Raw genomic sequence first — 19,789 nt, 5'->3', positions numbered from 1 at the left:
TTAAATTTGTGGGTGACTGCATGCTGGGCTTGATTAAAGGTGGCGGCTACATGCTTGGGTAAAGCCTCTACTTGCAATTTGACATGAATGATGCAGCTCCTGGGACAAATACCGTTAAGAGATAAAACCATCAGGAAGCCCTCTTTGTTTGGTATCGAGCCTTAACAATATCCTAATTATGAGAAATTGCTGGCAAATGGGGGAAGACTCCTCTGGGGGATAAGGCCATCCCAAGGGCATCCTCTACGCAGTCAGAAGGAAAGTGGGGCCATCTATGATCTCCACAAGTCCAGAGTTGACCCTGTGGAGGAGGGTAGGCTCTGGCTTTTAGGAATGACTGTGTCATCCCAGCCACACAGAATTGGTCAAGGTGATAGTTGAGTTATACAATTGTTGCGTCCATCCTGTTTTCCAGCTGTTCAAATAATCATATGCCCATGGGGTCCACTTATGATCCCCACAGAGTAACAAGCACAGAGATTGTCTACATATGAGCCATTGTGGCAATTTCTCTGGTTTCCAAGTTGTGTAGCTAAGCAAACAACAAACATTCAAAGACAATCAGAACTAGAATTTAACATCCACGAAGGTGTGTTATCGAAACATAATTTTTCTCTAAATTCACCTTCCAGAGATAGTCAAATCAAGACTAACTCATTCTTTTTTAATGTTTCTTTGTTTATATTTATTTTGAGAGAGAGGGAGAGAGCGTGAGCAGCGGCAGGGGCAGAGGCAGAGAGAGGAGGGCAATAATTCCAAGCAGGCTCCGCGCTATCAGCACAGAGCCCGATGTGGGGGCTCCGACTCACGAACTGTGAGATCATGACCTGAGCCAAATCAAGAGTCAGATGCCCAGCCACTGGAGCCACCCAGGTGCCTCCTAGATTGAACTTTTAATAGCCTCTTGAGGCCAGAAGCCAATCCAAATACCTGCCATTAGACATGCCTGCAATACCTGTAGATGCGGGTGAATTTCTCTTCTCGGGATCCCCAAAATATCCTGAGGTTTCTGCACCTGCCAGGAAGTGATGTTCTTTACTCACCAGGTAAGGCTGCTGGAAACTCTGTAAGCAAGGTATCGGGCCAACATTTCCAAGGAGCTTCATTGGCTCCATAAAGTCAACCTTAGTTCCTTAGAGCTGTCTGGTCCCATCTGAGTCTATGCACGTCTCTCTCAAATAGGACGTTCCAGTCAAAGCCTTGGTAAAATAATGAAAGTTTCTAATGGGTCCTGTTACAAGGAGAACAGATTCTCGGGGTGCCTGGGTGGCTCATTTGGTTGGGTGTCCGACTCTTGATTTCGGCTTAGGGCGTGGTCTCGTGGTTCATGGGTTCGAGCCACGAGTCGGGCTCTGTGCTGACTGTGGAGCTGGCTTGGGATTCTGTCTCCTCTCTCTCTACCCCTCCCCGCCTCAAAATAAATATATAAACTTAAAAAAAAAAAAAAAAAACAAGGACAGATTCTTGTTGAACTTATGCAAATAATTGTAATTGCCAAGGAAGAAAGAATACTCAGAGATTTTCTGAATTTTAGAGGGTTCAGGTAGGGAGAAAAGTTAAATGTTTCAATTTGCTCATAAAAGAATACTTTATCATATTTCTGTAAGTCATGGATATCTTAAGAGAAAGTTTCCTTAATCTGAAAAAGCAAACATTAGAGAACCAGCAATGTTTCAAACCAGAGTCATAAAACTGTAGTCATCTTCTTTAATTCATTTAGTTCTACATTATTAATTTTTGTTGTTTGAACGAAGCTTTCCCATTAGTTCTGGAAATTCTTACCCGGTTCAGTTTTATGATCTTAAAGATACCAATTACCCGTATTTGTCAAAAACAAAAACAAAAAAACCCGTCCTTTTCATGAATCTCCTTGAAGACAAAACTCGTTTTGCAAGAGCATCGCAACAGTAACTATAAATGACAAAAAAAAAAAAAAAAAAAAAACCCTCAGAAATGGACATGGTTACAGATCTGATAGTAAAGTTCATTATAATGTAGCTGACAAGGAAATCCAGTTATTTCTGTGACACCTAGCATTTTATTTTATTTTATTTTTTAAAATTTTTATGTTTTTTTTTTTTTTTTTGGGGGGGGGAGGGGCAGAGAGACAGGGAGACACAGAATCGGAAGCAGGCTCCGGGCTTCGAGCTGTCAGCACAGAGCCACCCAGGTGCCCCAACACCTAGCATTTTAATGATTAGAATGTCAAGTGATGACCTTATATCAAAACATATTAAAACCCTAGGGACTGTATGTAATTTCTAAAGCAGTTGGAGCATTTACCCATACAATACAACCTAAGGCTAATTACTATGAGTTTGATGGTGCTTCCCAAGTAATTTAACAGACCAAATCAACAAGCCCAATGAGTCAAAAAGGCTTCATGGACAATTCAAATCTCAGGGACGTTTGTTAGAAACCTTAGAAAGTTTTAAAACACCTATCTAAATAGGATTACAGATCATTATAAATTTTGAGAAGTTTTAACTTTAGTCAAAGACCTGGTAAAGACAAAACATAGAAACTTTTGTTTTCTGGGCAGATAAAAAAGACAAAAACACCTTTGTTTACACTTTCTTATCAAGAGCAGACCAACAATCCAAGAAAACTTTGTCTTTTTAACAGAGTTTGGTAGAATTTCAATCTTATACTAGGTATACTTTATTTATTTATATGTTTGTTTATTTTTGAGAGAGAGAGACAGGGAGACAGAGTGTGAGTGGGGGAGGGGCAGAGAGAGGGGGACAGAATCCCAAGCAGGCTCCAGGCTCTGAGCTGTCAGCACAGAGCCCAACACTGGGCTTGAACTCAGGAACTGTGACATCATGACCTAAGCCAAAGTCTGACGCTTAACTGACTGGGCCACCCAGGCGGCCCCCAGGTGTACTTTTAAAATCCATTAGTTTCAAGCTTAGTCTGTCCTGACCACACATAAAATTCTTCTCTAAGCTTTCCCTTCACAAACCTACAGCTTTCTTTTGCATTCAGATTTTGTCCTACGCCTTTTCTCTAAATAGCTAGTCTCACTTTAGGACAATGTTACTTTCTTTTTCCCTCAACAAAATATATTCTCACCTCTTATATTCTTCTTACACATCTCCTACTGTCCTACATACAGAGTTGCTTTCCTCATCATTTCTATCAGTCTTAATTACATTTAGCAGAATTTTAACTCTTAGAAACCTTAGTCTCTAGGGAAAACTAGTAACCAATTGTGAACTGTATTACAGCAGGATTCTTTAGGTTGGCAAATTTATAAATACATGTCATAGTTTTTCATTGTATAATCTTTCAGTAAGGCACAAAGCCATGTTTCCCAACAGACCCAAATAGCTTTAATTTCTCTGCAAAGAAGCCAAAAGCTGGTAAACCTTGTGTTTAGTAATTAATGTCGAAGTACTTTATCTTATTTGGAAAAGACTTAGATAGCCAATGAATTCAACTTAATTTAGAATTTAGCTTAGCAAAACTTTAAAGTTTCAGGTTAGCGAAGATTTTGAAAGCTATTTTAAGAATGACCCTTGAGAACTTTATGAGACAGACATAATCGACCATAATTTTTTAAAGTTTATTTGTTTATTTATTTTTAGTAATCTTGACCCTCAATATGGGGCTGGAACTCACGACCCCAAGATCAAGGGTCACATGCTCCACTGACTGAGCCAGCCAGGCGTCACCCCCCTTTTTAAGTTTATTTATTTATTTATAAAAGTAACCATCATTTTAAGCCATCCTTTTGCTGACCAATTGCCACAGATATAATGTGAGCTTATTCGACTTTAGTAAACCTTGGTAGAATAAGAATTTTATATTTAATGCTGATAACTCTGAAGATATATGTAATTAAACCAACAAACTTAAATTAGCTTTAATACTGAGTATATTCCACCTATGTCCATTAAAAGTCAATCAGTGTGTTCCCCATTGTCAATTTTTATCTGAGGTACCTGTGGGAAAATCTAAAGTGGGCAGTTTTAGATTCAGAAAGTTTTGGGTTTTTTAAATTTTTTTTTCAAAACTTATTCGTTTTTTTTGAGGGCGGCGGGGGCGTGTGTATGTGGCGAGAATCCCAAGCAGGCTCATGCACAGCGCAGAGCCAGATGTGGGGCTCAAACCGTGAGACCGTGACCTGAGCCAAAATCAAGAGTCAGACACTCAACTGACTGAGCCACCCAGGTGCCCCTAGACTTAGAAAGTTTTAAAGGGACGCCTCGGTGGCTCAGTCAGTTAAACATCTGACTCTTGATTTGCACTTTCTTATCAAGAGCAGACCAACAATGCAAGAAAACTTGGTCTTTTTAACAGAGGGTAAAGTAGAATTTCAATCTAGGGAGCCCCCGGGCCTTCAGGGGAAAGGGAAAGACGATGGGCTGGAACAAAAGAGAGTCATCTAGAATGTCCACAAGGTCAGATGGGCCATGAGACCCAGCAAGACAGATTCTACAGTTTTTGTGGGGCTTGGGACCTTGGGGACAGTGCCATGAAGGTTTGCACATGAGACCTCTGACCATTTGGAGTTCTGGCAAAAGAGGTCAAGCTGGAAAATAGTATTGTAAGAAAGAGTTCCATGGAGAGGTCATACCTCTTGATTTGGGAATTTGTACCGAGGCTGGGAAACATTACATAAAAAGATGAGAAGTTTTTCCTCAGGCCTTGGGGATCATGTTTGTTCCATTTTTAAATTATTGCTATTTTTTAATGTTTATTTATTTTTGAGACAGAATTCGAGTGGGTTAGGGGTAGAGAGAGAGGGAGACACAAAATCTGAAGCAGACTCCAGGCTCCGAGCTGTCAGCACAGAGCCCGACGCGGGTCTCGAACCCACAAGCTGTGAGATCATGACCTGAGCCGAAGTCGGACGCTCAACTGACTGAGCCACTCAGGCGCCCCCACGTTTGTTCCATTAAAAAAAAAAAAAAAAAAAAAAAATACAGCCCCAGGGTGAGTCCGGAGGCATAGAGGGGATTATAAAGACCGGCTGCTGGTTTCCAAAGGGGCATCCCACTAAGGGGAATGGAGCTTTGACTAGTGGTCTTGATTTTAGTCAAAGCGCCCCACCCGATCAGAGAAAAAGAACTTTGCTGCAGCTCCTAGTCTCTAAGCAGGATTCCTGAGGCATACGGATTGTAACACTCCTACGGCTCCCTCAAGGACTTCTTTAATGTTTGCTCTGGTTAGTGTTACTTTCTTCCGATAATGGTAACCCCTCCACACCAAGATATACTTTAGCAATTGCCTTTCAAACAGTATGGCCCACTGATATACATTTGAAGGGTTTCGTGACTAATGTTTTACTAAACAATTAAAGCAACTTTATTTTAACAATAGCAGCCCTCCAAGAACCTGGGGACCTTGCTTTTAACATGCACAGATTCCTTGAGATTTACACTATCCCTAACCCCCACTCACTAAAAAAGTCTGTCATCAGTCACTCCTCATAATCCCAGGGCAGCTCTTTCTCCCCATGGGTCCTGTCCCCATGCTCTAATAAAAGGACCTTTTTGCACAGAAAACATCTCAAGAATTCCTCCTTGACCATTTACTCGTGGCCCCACATCATCGCTGGTCTAAAAAAGAGCCAGACCTTATATGGGGTGACTGAGTCTACTGGGATGTCCCCCCCCCCAAGGAGAGGGTCATGGCAAATGGCACTAGCAATCCCTACTGGGGCATCCCCTACGACTGGAAAGCCAGACAGCGGGTGACCAAACCAGGTCAGAAGAAGGAGGTGGGGGGGTCACCACTCAGATGCATGGGAATGTGTTTTGCCTATAGATCAAGATGGTGGCTGTTTCCTCGGAAACAAAGGAAAAGGAGGGGGTTCCTAAAAGAAGCTAGGCAGCTGACAGCCAGCCAGCGTCAGTAAAGGGTCCCAACTGAGTCTGTATCATGCAAATTTACCCTGGATGAGCTGCAGAGGGAATGGGAAAGGAGAGGAAGGGGTCCTTCGCCCTCACAGGAGCGGACAGTCTGACCTGTTCGCCCTCAGACCTTCAGACCACACTGGGCAGCCACCCTGGCCAGAGACCTTCAGCTGTCTGAGCAACACCAAGGTTAGGCCACCAAAGGGCCAAAAAGAGAAAGGAGAGGGAGGAGAGGATCCCTCTGATGGGCAAGAGGGTAAATTCCTCACCCTTTCAGGCAAGGGCCATCTAGCAGGTTCTCCCTGCGGGGCTCTGGATCCTTGCTGAGGACTAACCTGAACTGGAGGTCATCAGTTCCCCAAGAAATAGCTAGAGTCTGTCCGCCAAGGGAAAGTCCTGAGAAATTCCCCGACAATCCAGGGAGCGTCCCAGGCCAGCAGAGGTTCCCCATATGGGCCACCAAATGTGGGGCGTCCCGGGGTGGGGGCAGCGGACACAGAAGATTAGTGAATACATTGCAAGGGGGCAGCGGGCAGGACAGCAAAGCACAGACTGTATGCCACAAAGTGGTGGTGAGGGGCCACACGCATAGGGTGGTTGAGGAGGTATGGGAACGTACGGAATTTTCCTTTTTTCGGTAACGGGCTGTTTGTAAGTAGCCTATTGGTTAATTAAGGCCTATGGCTATTTCAAAGGGGGGTTGCTTAATGAGCCCGCTTGCATTCAGCCAGGTGGTCACTGCTTTGCTCGAGCTTCTTAACTTTTATTTATTTATTTTTTTGACAGAGACAGAGCATGAGCGGGATCAGAGGGAGAAGGAGTCACAGAATCCAAAGCAGGCTCTAGGCTCTGAGCTGTCAGCACAGAGTCCAACACGGGGCTCGAACCCACGAACCGTGAGATCATGACCCGAGCCAAAGTCGGACGCTTAACCAACTGAGACTCCCAGGCGCCCCACGCCTTGGTCAAGTTTCCATTGCTTAAGCCTGTTCCCTAAAAGCAGCCTCTACAGTTTCCTCTTCTGTAAATGGGGAATTATCATAGCACCTCCTTCACAGGGTCGTCTGAGGATCATCTGATCTAATGAAGGTAGGATGCTTTGCTTGAAGTCTGGCCCTTAGTAAGACTCAGTTAATGGTTACCAATTATGTCGATTGTTATAAGGAATGTGGGAGGTTCTCGAATATTGGGTTATGGTACTTGGGTTTTATCTCTGAGGCAGTGGGGGGCTGTTCAGAGTTTTATAAGTGCAACATCATCATGACTTTAAAGGCTCCTCCCTTCAAGGTCGTAGGAAAGAGAGCTGAGCAGAAAACCCAGCTGTTCATAGGTGCTGTGCTGGGACTGGAGTGGCCCAGTGGCCTATTTGTGATTCTTCATTATATTCAGAGAACATAAATAAACCAAAGGCTTTAGTTACATTTTAGAATTGGACCTAAAAACAGCCAAACAGTCTTGTGTTCTGCTTCCTAGAATCTACAGCTACAGAGCCCCCAAAAAGAAGGAATGAGGATTCAAAGGCACCAGCCCAGGGATAGAATTACCCCCACCCTGCCCTGCGCCCCACAGCCTTCCCCACAAGGGCACACCGAAGTTAGGGAGAAGGTGTGGGCTGGCCAGGGGGCTGGGCTGTTATCAGGGTAGTGCAGTGGGGCGGGGCCAGTGGGGCGTGGCTATTCTGTATCTCTCCGGGCACAGAGTCCACAGGCCTGAGCTTTGAGGGGACAGGCAGCCATATCACTAGGCATCAGTGATGGCCTGGAGGGTCAAGAGAGTTGTTGGCCTGGGATACAGGATCCCTGGGCTCTGGAGACTGTGAACTTGGGCTACTCCCAGCTCCTCTCTGAGTCTCAGTGTTTCGAACTGTGCAAGCAATGAGTGCCCTGCCTCTGATGTGTTCTGAAGGATGTCCTCCCGGCTTGGCTCTGGGAGCACTAAGGAATGTCCTGGATATTTGCCGGGAGCACAGAGGAATGTCCTGGATATTTGCTGGGAGCACAGAGGAATGTCCTGAATATTTGCTGCCAGCATCCATTCCTACCCTGTTGTTACAGCATCTCTTTTCCTTTGTGAAACCATCCCTTCCCCTCCCTGTCCACGTGGTTTTAAAGGCAGGCGAGCCGGGACCAGCCAGTGAGAAAACCCTGTGATTGCTTCAGGGATGGGAGCCTGGCCCAGAGCCGGCCAATGTGGGTTTGCCCTGGGACTTTTGCTTGAGAAAGAGCGTCTCTCTGAGCTCTGTATTTGTTCAGCTGACCGCACGGTGCTTTGCTGGCCACGTCTGCTTCCGTGCGGGGTAAATGTGCCTGTGTATGAAGCCAGCACAGGGAAAGCAGGGACGGGAAAGGAACAGATTCCTAATATCTGAGCATCTTGTTCCAGGCATGCTTCTGGGTGAGCCCGAATTCTCCCTCTTCTGCTTCAGCTAGTTTGAGATGGGTTTCTGGCCTTTACAACCATTGATTCTGGCACACTAGGAGAACAATCGTAATCATAGCAGCAACAACGCTGTCCAGGAGCACTTATCCAACGTCAGGCGCCAAGGTGGTAGTGGAGGGGGGCGGGGCTTGTCTGCTGTAGCAACTGGCATGGATGTTGTTTCAAGTTGCTGGCACAAAATGATAAAATAACGTTGACGGACTTCAGCAGTTTTTATTATTTTTTTAAATTCTTTTTAAAAATTATTTTCATGTTTACTTATTTTTGAGAGAGAGAGAGAGTGTGCATGTGCACAAGCGAGTGAGAGGTGGGCAGAGAGAGAGGGAGACACAGAATCCGAAGCAGGCTCCAGGCCCTGAGCCGTCAGCCCAGAGCCCGACCTGGGGCTCGAACCCATGAGCTGTGAGATGGTGACCTGAGCTGAAGTCGGATGCTTAACCAACTGAGCCATGCAGGTGCCCCATATTATTTTTAAATGCTTTAAAGACAGTGCACCCCTGTGGTAGGGACAACGATCTGCTGCCCCATCTGCCTTCGAGGCAGTAATTGCTGCCCAGGTGCAGGGACACTGGCAGGCTGGACACTCCCACAGGATCTGCTGCTGCAGAGACTTTTCCCAAAGCGGCTGCGACTGAGCACAGTAGCGGTTGAAAGGTCAGGTCATTTCAGCCCAATGGGGAAAACCGATGGGTAAGTCTGTCTCCGGAGCCCCCGGTGGGGTTGGCCAAGGCCTTGTGGCCTCCTCCCCCACCGACCACTCCTTCTTCTCAATCTCATTTCCCCCCTCCTTTCAGCAAGGTGGAGCCCTAAAAACTTCTTGCACCCCAAACTCTGTCTCAGCCTCTGCTTTTGGAGAACCCATCCCGTGACGCCCTCACTGTACCTGCCCCTCTACCGCGCCTGGTGTGCGCTTCTGGGCATTGTACCTGTCTTGTCCTCTCGGTGTTATTTCTTCTGTGTTACAGATAAGGAAATCGAGACTCAGGAAGATGAAGACTGGCACAAATCACTTGTCTGCTTCGGTTAGAAAATGCCAAGGGGCGCCTGGGTAGCTCAGTCGGTTGAGCGTCTGACTTCAGCTCAGGACACGATCTCACAGTTCGTGGGTTCGAGCCCCCCGTCGGGCTCTGTGCTGATGGCTCAGAGCCTGGAGCCTGCTTCGGATTCTGTGTCTCCCTCTCTCTCTGCCCCTGCCCTGCTCGAACTCTGTCTCTGTCTCGAGAATAAATAAACCTTAAAGAAATGAGAGAAAGAAAGAAAGAAAAAAAAGAAAGAAAGAAAGAAAGAAAGAAAATGCCAAGTCAGGGGACTTCTGGCTAGCTCAGTGGGTAGAGCATGCCACTCTTGGTCTCGGGGGCATGAGTTTGAATCCCACATTGGGAGCAGAGATTTCTTTCAAAAAATTTTGGGGCACCTGGGTGGCTCAGTTGGTTAAGCATCTGACTTTGGCTCAGGTCATGATTTCACGGTTCATGAGTTCAAGCCCCGCATCAGACTCTGTGCTGCCATTGTGGAGCCCACTTCAGATCCTCTGTCTTCCTCTCTCTGCCCCTCCCCAGCCTGCACACACTCTCTCTGTCTCTGTCTCAAAAATAAAATAAACATTAAAAAAAAAATCTTAAAAAAAAAAAAGAAAAGAAAAATTTGTTTTTATTGGGGCACCTGAGTGGCTCAGTCAGTTAAAGTGTCTGACTTCGGCTCAGGTCGTGATCTTACGGTTTGTAGGTTCGAGTCCCGCGTCGGGCTCTGTGCTGACAGCTCAGGGCCTGGAGCCTGCCTAGGATTCCGTGTCTCTCTCTCTCATTCTGCCCCTCCCCTGCTCAGTCTTTCTCTCTCTCAAAAATAAACATTAAAACATTTTTTTAATAACAATAAAAAATTCTTTTTATTGAGGTATAATTGACAAATAACACTATATTAGTTTCAGGTGTACAATGTAACGAACTCAATATGTGTTTACAATGTAAAATGATCACCACAATAAGTCAAGTTAACATCTGTACCATACATAGATAGTTAACAGAATTTTCTTTCTTGGGGCACCTGGGTGGCTCAGTTAGTTGGTTGGGCATTTAGCTCTTGATTTCAGCTCAGGCCGCACATCTGGGACCCACATCTGACAGTGCAGAGCCTGCTTGGGATTCTCTCTTTCCCTCCGTCTCTCTCTCAAAATAAATAAATAAACTTTAAAAAATTAAAAAAATAATTTTCTTTCTTGTGATGAGGACTTTTATGATCTACTCATTTAGCAACTTTCAAATATGCAATACTCTTTTGCTCTTTTTTTTATTTATTTTTTTTAACATTTATTTATTTTTGAGACAGAGAGAGAGAGAGCATGAACAGGGGAGGGTCAGAGAAAGAGGGAGACACAGAATCTGAAACAGGCTCCAGGCTCTGAGCTGTCAGCACAGAGCCCGATGCGGGGCTCAAACTCATGGACCCTGAGATCATGACCTGAGCCGAAGTCGGACACTTAACCGACTGAGCCACCCAGGCGCCCCTCTTTTGCTCTTTTAAAGGTCTAGAGTAGATCCTGGCAAGCATTTTCTGTAAACAGCTAGATAGTATATATTTCAGGCTTTGCAGGCCATATGGCCTCTGCCGTAGCTATTTAACTCTGCTGTTGTACGTGAAAGCAGCCATAGATGGTTTGTAAACCAATTGGTACCTCTGTGTGCCAATGAAACTTTATTACAAAAACAGGCAGTGAGGGGAAAAAAAAAAACAGTGGCCCAGATTTGGACCAGGGGCTGTAGATTGTTCACTCCTGCCCTGCCAATCAATAAAACAATAAAGCAAGTCCTAATTTGTAGCAGTTGCTGCATTCTGTGGCGTATATACATCCTGTGGCCAATTTCAAACTACCAGTGTGAGGTCACAGACACCTGAAATTGAGAATGGGCAGGTGCAACAACACATCACACAGCTGTAATAGAAAGAGCCTCAAAAGCACAGGTAAAACTAAAACATAGTAAAAGATTTAGGAAGTAGTGACAACTGAGCTTTTGTTACCTTTGTTTTAAATGCAGCTTTAGTTGTAAGTTTATTATTTAAATATTTGCAGTTTTTTTTTTAATTTTTTAATGTTTATTTATTTTTGAGACAGAGCATGAACAGGGGAGGAGCAGAGAGAGAAAGAGACACAGAATCCGAAACAGGCTCCAGGCTCCGAGCTGTCAGCACAGAGCCCGATGCAGGGCTCGAACCCACGAACCGTCGAACCGTGAGATCATGACCTGAGCCGAAGTCGGACACTTAACCGAATGAGTCACCCAGGAGCCCCTAAATGTTTGCAGTTTTAAAATTTACTTTTTAGTACAATGTAAGTGATGCTGGTGTTTAAAAAAAAAAAATGGTTTGCAAACTTCCTGAAGGGTCCACAAATGGGTTTCCTGAGCCTGTAGGAGTTCCCCCACTGCTCTGATTGCCAGAGGTCACGACTGGGGAGTGGCAAAGAGAGCCTTGGCCTGCACAGGGAGCATCTGCTATGTATGGGATTGAGGCCAAGGGCACGTCAAAGTGGGGGGGGGGCGGGTTTCTCTTTCCTCTCAGGTGAAACTGCCATCACGTCAGTAGCTTGATCATTGCATAATCGGAGGGCCCGATTACTCAAGGTCAGCCATTGGTCCCTTCCGTACTGAACCTGTGTCCTCATCATCCAAAGTCCCCAAGCTTTTGAACATGGCCCACCCTTCGGTTCAGACTATTGACTCTCATTCTTCACAGGGGCAATGGGTGAGTCAGCTTTGGCTTATGAGTTGCTGCTTAACCTCTTTGAACCCTCTTTTCCCATTTCTGAATGGTAGGAAGAGGTGTTATGAGTCTCTAATACCTACAGGGATAGGCGTGATTCTGTGTCTAGTGTTCTGTTAGGGAGTGGTTACACAACATCCTAAATGTTCTAAATGCCACTGAACTGTTCACCTCCAAAATTTTATGTTATGTGACTCTCACCTCAATTAAAACATTGTGGTGGTTCTCGAATTTTCTTTTTGATTTTGTGCATTGTTTTGATACTGAAAAGTAGTATTTTTATTGAAGACTAATATACATGGAAAAGTGAAAAAGTATAAAGCTCTCTGAATTTTCACAAACTGAATACATGTTTAACTGGCTCAGAGGTGTGTTTTATTTTATTCTTAAAAAAATGTTTAATGTTTATTTGAGAGAGAGAGGTGGGGCAGAGAGAAAGGGAGGCACAGAATCCAAAGCAGGCTCCAGGCGCTGAGCTGTCAACACAGAGCCCGATGCTGAGCTCGAACTCATGAACGGTGAGATCATGACCTGAGCTGAAGTCAGACGCTTAACTGACTGAGCCACCCAGGCACTGCGTATTTTATTCTTTATAACAGAATTAATGCAAGTTAATTTAGGGAAAAAAGGAGAAAATACATCTAATTAAAAGTAAAGAAAGGGGCGCCTGGGTGGCTCAGTCAGTTGAGCATCCAACTCTTTTTTTTTTTTTCAACGTTTATTTATTTTTGGAACAGAGAGAGACAGAGCATGAACGGGGGAGGGGCAGAGAGAGAGGGAGACACAGAATCAGAAACAGGCTCCAGGCTCTGAGCCATCAGCCCAGAGCCCGACACGGGGCTCGAACTCACGGACCGCGAGATCGTGACCTGGCTGAAGTCGGAAGCTTAACCGACTGCGCCACCCAGGCGCCCCAGAGCATCCAACTCTTGATTTTGGCTCAGGTCATGATCCCAGGGTTGTGGGATCGAGCCCTGTGTCGGTCTCCATGCTGAGCATGGAGCCTGCTTGAGATTCCTTCTCTTTCTCTGCCCTTCTTCCACTCTCTCCACTTGTTCTCTCTCGAAGAAGAAGGAAAAAAGAGAAAGAAATACAGAAGACAAACCCACCAGTTATCCTCCTTCATCTATAGACTATAAACAACCACCATGACTGATTTAGACACAACCACTGAAATATACATAGATACATAGATAGGTGTGGATATGAGTATAGATATACTTTCCTGTAACAATTTTTATTTTTATGTTTTTATTTAAAATTTTTTTTAACGTTTATTTATTTTTGAAACAGAGAGAGGCAGAGCATGAACGGAGGAGGGTCAGAGAGAGGGAGACACAGAATCTGAAACAGGCTCCAGGCTCTGAGCTGTCAGCACAGAGCCCGACGCGGGGCTTGAACTCACGGACCGTGAGATCATGACCTGAGCCGAAGTCGGAAGCTCAGCCGACTGAGCCACCCAGGCACCCCTGTAACGATTTCTTAAATATATGCTTTGTAAACACTTTTCATGATTGTAAACACCTATGTTCATTGTGTGTGTGTGTGTGTGTGTGTGTGTATGCCACTGAAAGGCTGTATCATAATTACTTTACCCAACCCCTAGAAACAAACAAAATCTTGTCATTAGAAACAGCATCTACAATGATCTATCTTACTTGAATGTGCAGTTTCTTTAGCAATTATTTTCTTTGTTAAATGACTCTGAATTCATATTAATAAATATCCTATTTTTTCTATTGTCTTCTCCCCTGCCCCACACCCTGTCCAGGTACTAAATCCTAACATGCTCACATGTATAATCCCACACCTTTCTCCCTTCTCATGCAATCATAAGCAATTATATATACATATATGGGAGAGTTGACTTTGTTGTGTAAAACTAGGATCGTACACTATGTGGGGCTCTGCATCTTTCTTTCCCAAATGTTTAAAATTTGGCAATTGTGCTGGATATTCCTTTGCCCCTCTAAGTCTCTTCCCTCCGTAACTCTTTATCCCTAACCCCTTTGTCCTCAGCTTCCCAGAGGCTCCTGCAGGAGGCAGCAGGAGGGAGAGGAGACGTATTTACCCTAGATGTTCTAGTGCAGCTGTGTTCTGCTGACCACCACACTCCCGCTGGGTGGCTACACCCTCTCTAGCTTTGGAAACTGTTCCCTCTCCTTGCCCCTTTGGGTCTGGGGTGGTAACTGACCCCATGTTGCCGGTCCCAGAGAGTTTCATTATCCCTTATTTGCTCCCTTAAGTTTGTCCGTGACTCTGTAAGTAGGCCTTCCATTAAATGCCTCTTAAATAGCCTTCTGAGTATGGCAGCTGTCCCAGTAACTAACTTAAAATCCTCAGCGTCCGACTCTTGGTTTCTGGCTCAGGTCATGGTCTCACGGTTTGTGAGTTCGAGCCCCCTATCTCTCTGCTGTCAGCACAGAGCCTGCTTGGGATCAGATCCTCTGTCCAACCCCACTCCACCCCCCCATCTCTGCCCCTCGACCGCTTACTCTCTATCTCTTTCCAAATAAATAAATAAACTTTAAAAAATAAAATAAAATAAAATTCTTTACAACTCTTAGTGTACCGGGGTGTCTGGCTGGCCCAGTCAATAGTGTACGTGGCTCTTGATCTTGGAGTTGTGAGTTCAAGTCCCGCATTATGTGTGGAGATTACATTACGTGTGGAATGTATATATATATATATATATATATATATATATACATATATATATATATATATATATATATATATATATATATTCTCTCTCTCTCTCTCTCTCTCTCTAACACTTAGTGAACCAACTCACACTATTTGGGCCTTGGAGGCCAGCCCCTTGGTTTAGAGCCACAGGACTAAAGGTAATTGTCTTGCCAGTAGGTCTGACTCCTGGGGGCAGGAGGGAAAACAAGGAAAATTTGCAGCCAGGCCATACGAAGTATGTCCGACCATGTCTTCCTGGTGTGGCTCTAGCTTCCTGCCTCTGTTTCCCCATTCCTTATCTCTTGGCTTCCTTCTTGTTGTGGAATAAAAAGAGGTAACCGGTTTAGGTTCTCCTAGATCATGGCAGCTTTCTAAAACAAAGGATCTGCTGGCTGTCCGAGGCCACTGCAGGTAAGAAGAACCAGAATGACAGGAATGGGGGAGGAGCAGACTGTCCTCTCAGCCTGTCTCCTTTGCGTCCTCTGTTAAACACTCACTTACAAACATTTGAAGATAAACAAGCTTCAGCCCACATCCTCTAAGAATCCTTAGTGCATGGGACACACAGGTAAATATGCATTTATAATACATGTGGAAAGTACAGTAAACATCAACCCTAGCTTTGGGGTGGGTCACAGAAGGATTTCCAAGGGAGGTAGTGTTTGAGTTGGATCTTGAAGGAGGAGCTGGAATCAGCCTGGCCTGACATGGTGTTCCAGAGGAGGGTGCTAAGACCCAGTGCTGAGAGAGACTGAGCAATGAATGTGTCAGAAACTGCTAGATGTTCAGTGTGGCTGGAAAATAAGTGGGGTGTGTGTGTGTGTGTGTGTGTGTGTGTATCCAAAGGCAAGCAGGGGTTAGAAGGGTCATGAAAGCCGAGAGAAGAGCACTGGAAAGCCATTGAAAGCTTTTAAGCAGCTGAATGACAGTGTTATTCTTAGGGTAGGGCTCTTGTGGCTGTTACGTGGAGAATGGATGGAAGGGGCAACCTAGAAGCTGAGAGCAGGTCAGAGGCCTCTGTGATCCGGAAAAAGATTGGGGTATTGGGATGTGGGTGAAGGAGGAGTTAACGGATGGATTTGAGAGCTATGAAGGCAGTAGAAGGTACTGAATCTAGGTTTATTACAATGATAATATGGACAATAACATCATACAGTGACTTAAACAATAGCTCTGGTTTCAACAACAACAAAAAAATAGCTCTGGTTTCAGATGAGTGGAAATCTTCCCACAAAGGCAGCACAAGAGGCATGGGTAGGAATCTCCACTCTGCCCTTTTTATTTGGAAAAATTTCAAACCTCAGGAATTCCAAGATAGTTTCTGCCAACACCAATATATCCTTCACTTACCTGTTGTTACATTTTGCCTTTCCCTTAATCTCTCTCTCTCCCTCTCTATTCTCCAACGCCCCCCCCCTCCATGCCTTTAATATTTAGGCATATTTATGTACAGCTTTTTTTCTAAACCACTTACAAGTTAGTTGTAGAAATTATGATACCATATCTCTAAATACTTCAGCACTCACCTCCTTGAATAAGAGGATTCTCTTAGATAATTAGAATACCAATACCTGTAAAAAAATTAAAAAAATTTTTTTAATGTTTAGTATTTGAGAAAGAGAGCAAAGGAGGGAGGGGCAAAGAGAGAGGGAGACACAGAATCTGAATCAGCTTCCAGGCTCTGAGCTGTCAGCACAGAGCTTGATGCGGGGCTCACACCTGTCGGGGTGCCTGGGTGGCTCAGTCGGTTAAGCGGCCGACTTTGGCTCAGGTCATGATCTCGCGGTCCATGAGTTTGAGCCCCGAGTTGGGCTCTGTGCTGACAGCTCAGAGCCTGGATCCTGTTTTGGATTCTGTGTCTCCCTCTCTCTGACCCTCCCCTGTTCATGCTCTGTCTCTCTCTGTCTCAAAAATAAATAAATGTTAAAAAAAAAATTAAAAAAAAAAAAAGAAAGAAATCATGACCTGAGCCAAAGTCAGATGCTTAACCGACTGAGCCACCCAGGTGCCCCTTTAAAATTTTTTTTAAAAAATGTTTATTCATTTTTGAGAGAGACAGAGACAGAGCAGCAGCGGGAGAAGGGCAGAGAGAGAGAGGGAGACACAGAATCCGAAGCAGGCTCCAGGCTCTGAGCCATCAGCACAGAGCCCAACACAGGGCTCAAACCCATGAACTGGGAGATCATGACCTGAGATGAACTCAAGACGCTTAACCAACTGAGCCACCCAGGTGCCCCTAGAACACCAGTATTTTAGCAAGAGAAATAGAACATTGATGCAATACTATAATCTAATATAAAGTTCATATTAAAATTTTCAAGTTTTCCCAATAATATCTTTTAAAGCTGCTGCTTAGTATTTTTAAAAAAATCTCATATCCAATTGGAGATTGTGCATTGTATTTAGTTATCAGGTCTCTCTTTTCTTCCTTTCCTTTTCTTCCTTCCTTCCTTTCTTTTTTTTTTCTTTCTTTTCTTCTTTTTTTTTTTTTTTTTTTTTTTTTGGTGGGAGGGGTCAGGGTTAGAAATGTTAGTTTACTTATTTATTTATTTAAATGTTTATTTTTGAAGGAGAGAGAGACAGAACATGAGCAGGGGAGGGACAAAGAGAGAGGGAGACACAGAATCCGAAGCAGGCTCCAGGCTCCGAGCTGTTAGCACAGAGCCCCACGTGGGCTCAAACTCACGAACCACGAGATCCTGACCTGAGCTGAAGTCGGACACTTAACCGATTGAGCCACCCAGGTGCCCCGAAATGTTAGTTTATTTAAAGAAGATAATTGAACAAAATAAAGGAGTCCGAATGCAATCAATCCTACTTTTTTCTCTATAAAGATTATTTTTGTAACTTTTTATTTTGAAAGAATTTCAAACTTACAGAAAAGTTGCAAAGATGGTAAGAAGAATGTTAGTATGTGTTTTACTCAGAATCACCAATTATTTATCACATTTACCTTACCATTCTCTTGTCTACAAATATATGTTTGTACTTTTTTTGTGAACAATTTGAAAGTAAATTGCCTCTCTTGCCCCTAAATACCACGGGGTACAATTTCTAAGGACATTGTCTTATGTAACCACAGTACTAGTACCAAAATCAGGAAATTTCACATTGATACTATACTATCCATATTTAAACTTCTCTAATTGTTTCAAGAATGCCCTTTATAGTTTTTTTTGTTTTTTTTTTTAAGAGAACTGGGATCCAATCCAGGATCACACATTGAATTTAATTATTGTGTCTGTTTAAGCTCCAAGATTGCTTAGCTTGTGTATGTGTATTTCACAACATTGACCTTTTTTGAAGAGTTCACGCCACTTGTTTTGAAGAATGTTCTTTAATTTGGATTTGTGTTTATTTGCCAGGATTAGATTCAGGGGGAAATGTTTGAATGCTACATAAGTAATGGTATGGCCTTTTGAGTGCAAAATATTAGGGGGCACATGTTTAGATGTTAAGTTTTATCATTTGGTTAAGCCACGTTGAAAATTTGGAAGTTTATTCTGCTGTTTGGACAAGTTGGTTATTGAAAGGGTTTTCTCGGCTGTCAAACGAGGACAATAATGACCCAGGTTTCACAAGGTTGTTGAATTGATACATGTAAAGCACTTAGAACAGTGTCTGGCACATTGTATTTGATAAATCATTATTATCATCACTATTTTTATCAAAGTTTATAGAGGCCTTTTTAAAATTCTTAAAAAAATGTGTATTTATTTTTGAGAGACAGAGAGAGCAGGCGCGCGCATGAATGGGGGAGGGGCAGAGGGAGAGAAGGAAACACAGAATTGGAAGCAGGCTCCAGGCTTTGAGCTGCCAGCACAGAGCCCAACGCGGGGCTCAAACTCACAAGCTGTGAGATCATGATCTGAGCCGAAGTCAGAGGCTTAACCGATTGAGCCACCATGCACCCCAATAGAGGCCTTAATATGTAAGAGGTACTGAGTTGTAACTCAATTCTTTACTTTTCTAGCTCCTGGGACAGTGTATGACATATAGATGACATTTAATAAATATTTGTTGGCAAATGGCAGCTCTCTGAGATATATTACTGTCACTATGCAACCATTTTAGAGATGAGCAAACAGCCTCAGAGCAATGAAGTAATTTACCTAAGGTCATGCACATTACAGTGAGTGCCAAGAACCAGATGTGAACCTAAGCTTGTAGGGTTTGTAAAATGTGGGATACGGTGGGGGGCAGTTGGCTGGCTCAGCTGGTGGAGTGTGCAACTCTTGACCTCGGGGTGGCAAATTTGAGCCCTACATTGGGTGTAGAGATTACTTAAAAATAAAACCTTTTTTCCTTTTTTTTTTTATTAAAGTTTATTTTGAGAGGGGCGCCTATTTTGAGAGGGGCTCAGTCGGTTGGGCGACCGATTTCAGCTCAGGTCATGATCTCACAGTCTGTGAGTTTGAGCCCCGCCACTGGGCTCTGTGCTGACAGCTCAGAGCCTGGAACCTGCTTCAGATTCTGTGTCTCCCTCTCTCTCTGCCCCTCCCCTGCTTATGCTCTGTCCTTCTCTGTCTCAAAAAAAAAAAAAAAAAAAAAATTAAAAAGCTTCTTTTGAGACAGAGAGCGCATGTGCACCACCGGAGGAGGGGCAGAGGGAGGGAGAGAGATTCCCAAGCAGGTTCCATGCTGTCATTGCAGAGCCCCACGTGGGGCTTGAACTCAGTGAGATCATGCCCTGAACCGAAATCAAGAGTCAGACGCTAAACCGATTGAGCCACCCAGGCACCCCCAAAATAAAATCTTTTTTTTAAATGGGGGATAAAGCTTGAAGGTGTTTTGCAAAAGCTCAGGGCTGGGTAGATGTGAAGAGCTGAACTGAAGATAGCCTTGTACAGTGCTCTAGCACAAACACGTGGTAGGCGCTCAATAGATGTCTGTTGAATGAATGTAGAAAGCAAATGAGTCACCTAGAAAGAGATCATCCTGTTCCGGCTGGTGACAGCGCGTGTGAATGACCTGGAATCCTTTTCTCCCCGTAGTGGTCCTTGCTAGTCACCAGACCAATTTTTTTTTCCAGAGGGGTGTGG

The 19,789-nt window shown here is 44.2% G+C and overlaps 1 long non-coding RNA gene across 1 annotated transcript in view; it reads right to left on the bottom strand.

Moving 5' to 3' along the window:
* LOC123588559 overlaps nt 1–19,772 on the bottom strand; it is a 20,397-nt gene extending 625 nt beyond the window's left edge. Inside the window, exons 1-2 of the long non-coding RNA XR_006707905.1 lie at nt 19,670–19,772; nt 16,274–16,318 (exon numbers count right to left, since the gene is read on the bottom strand). This is a non-coding gene — a long non-coding RNA (uncharacterized LOC123588559). The remainder of the gene's footprint in view (nt 1–16,273; nt 16,319–19,669) is intronic.
* Nucleotides 19,773–19,789: the final 17 nt, after the last annotated feature.

Source organism: Leopardus geoffroyi, chromosome D3 (assembly GCF_018350155.1).
Source record: "Leopardus geoffroyi isolate Oge1 chromosome D3, O.geoffroyi_Oge1_pat1.0, whole genome shotgun sequence".
In the NCBI taxonomy this organism is placed as follows: domain Eukaryota; kingdom Metazoa; phylum Chordata; class Mammalia; order Carnivora; family Felidae; genus Leopardus; species Leopardus geoffroyi.
This window is presented reverse-complemented; position numbering and strand designations above follow the sequence as displayed.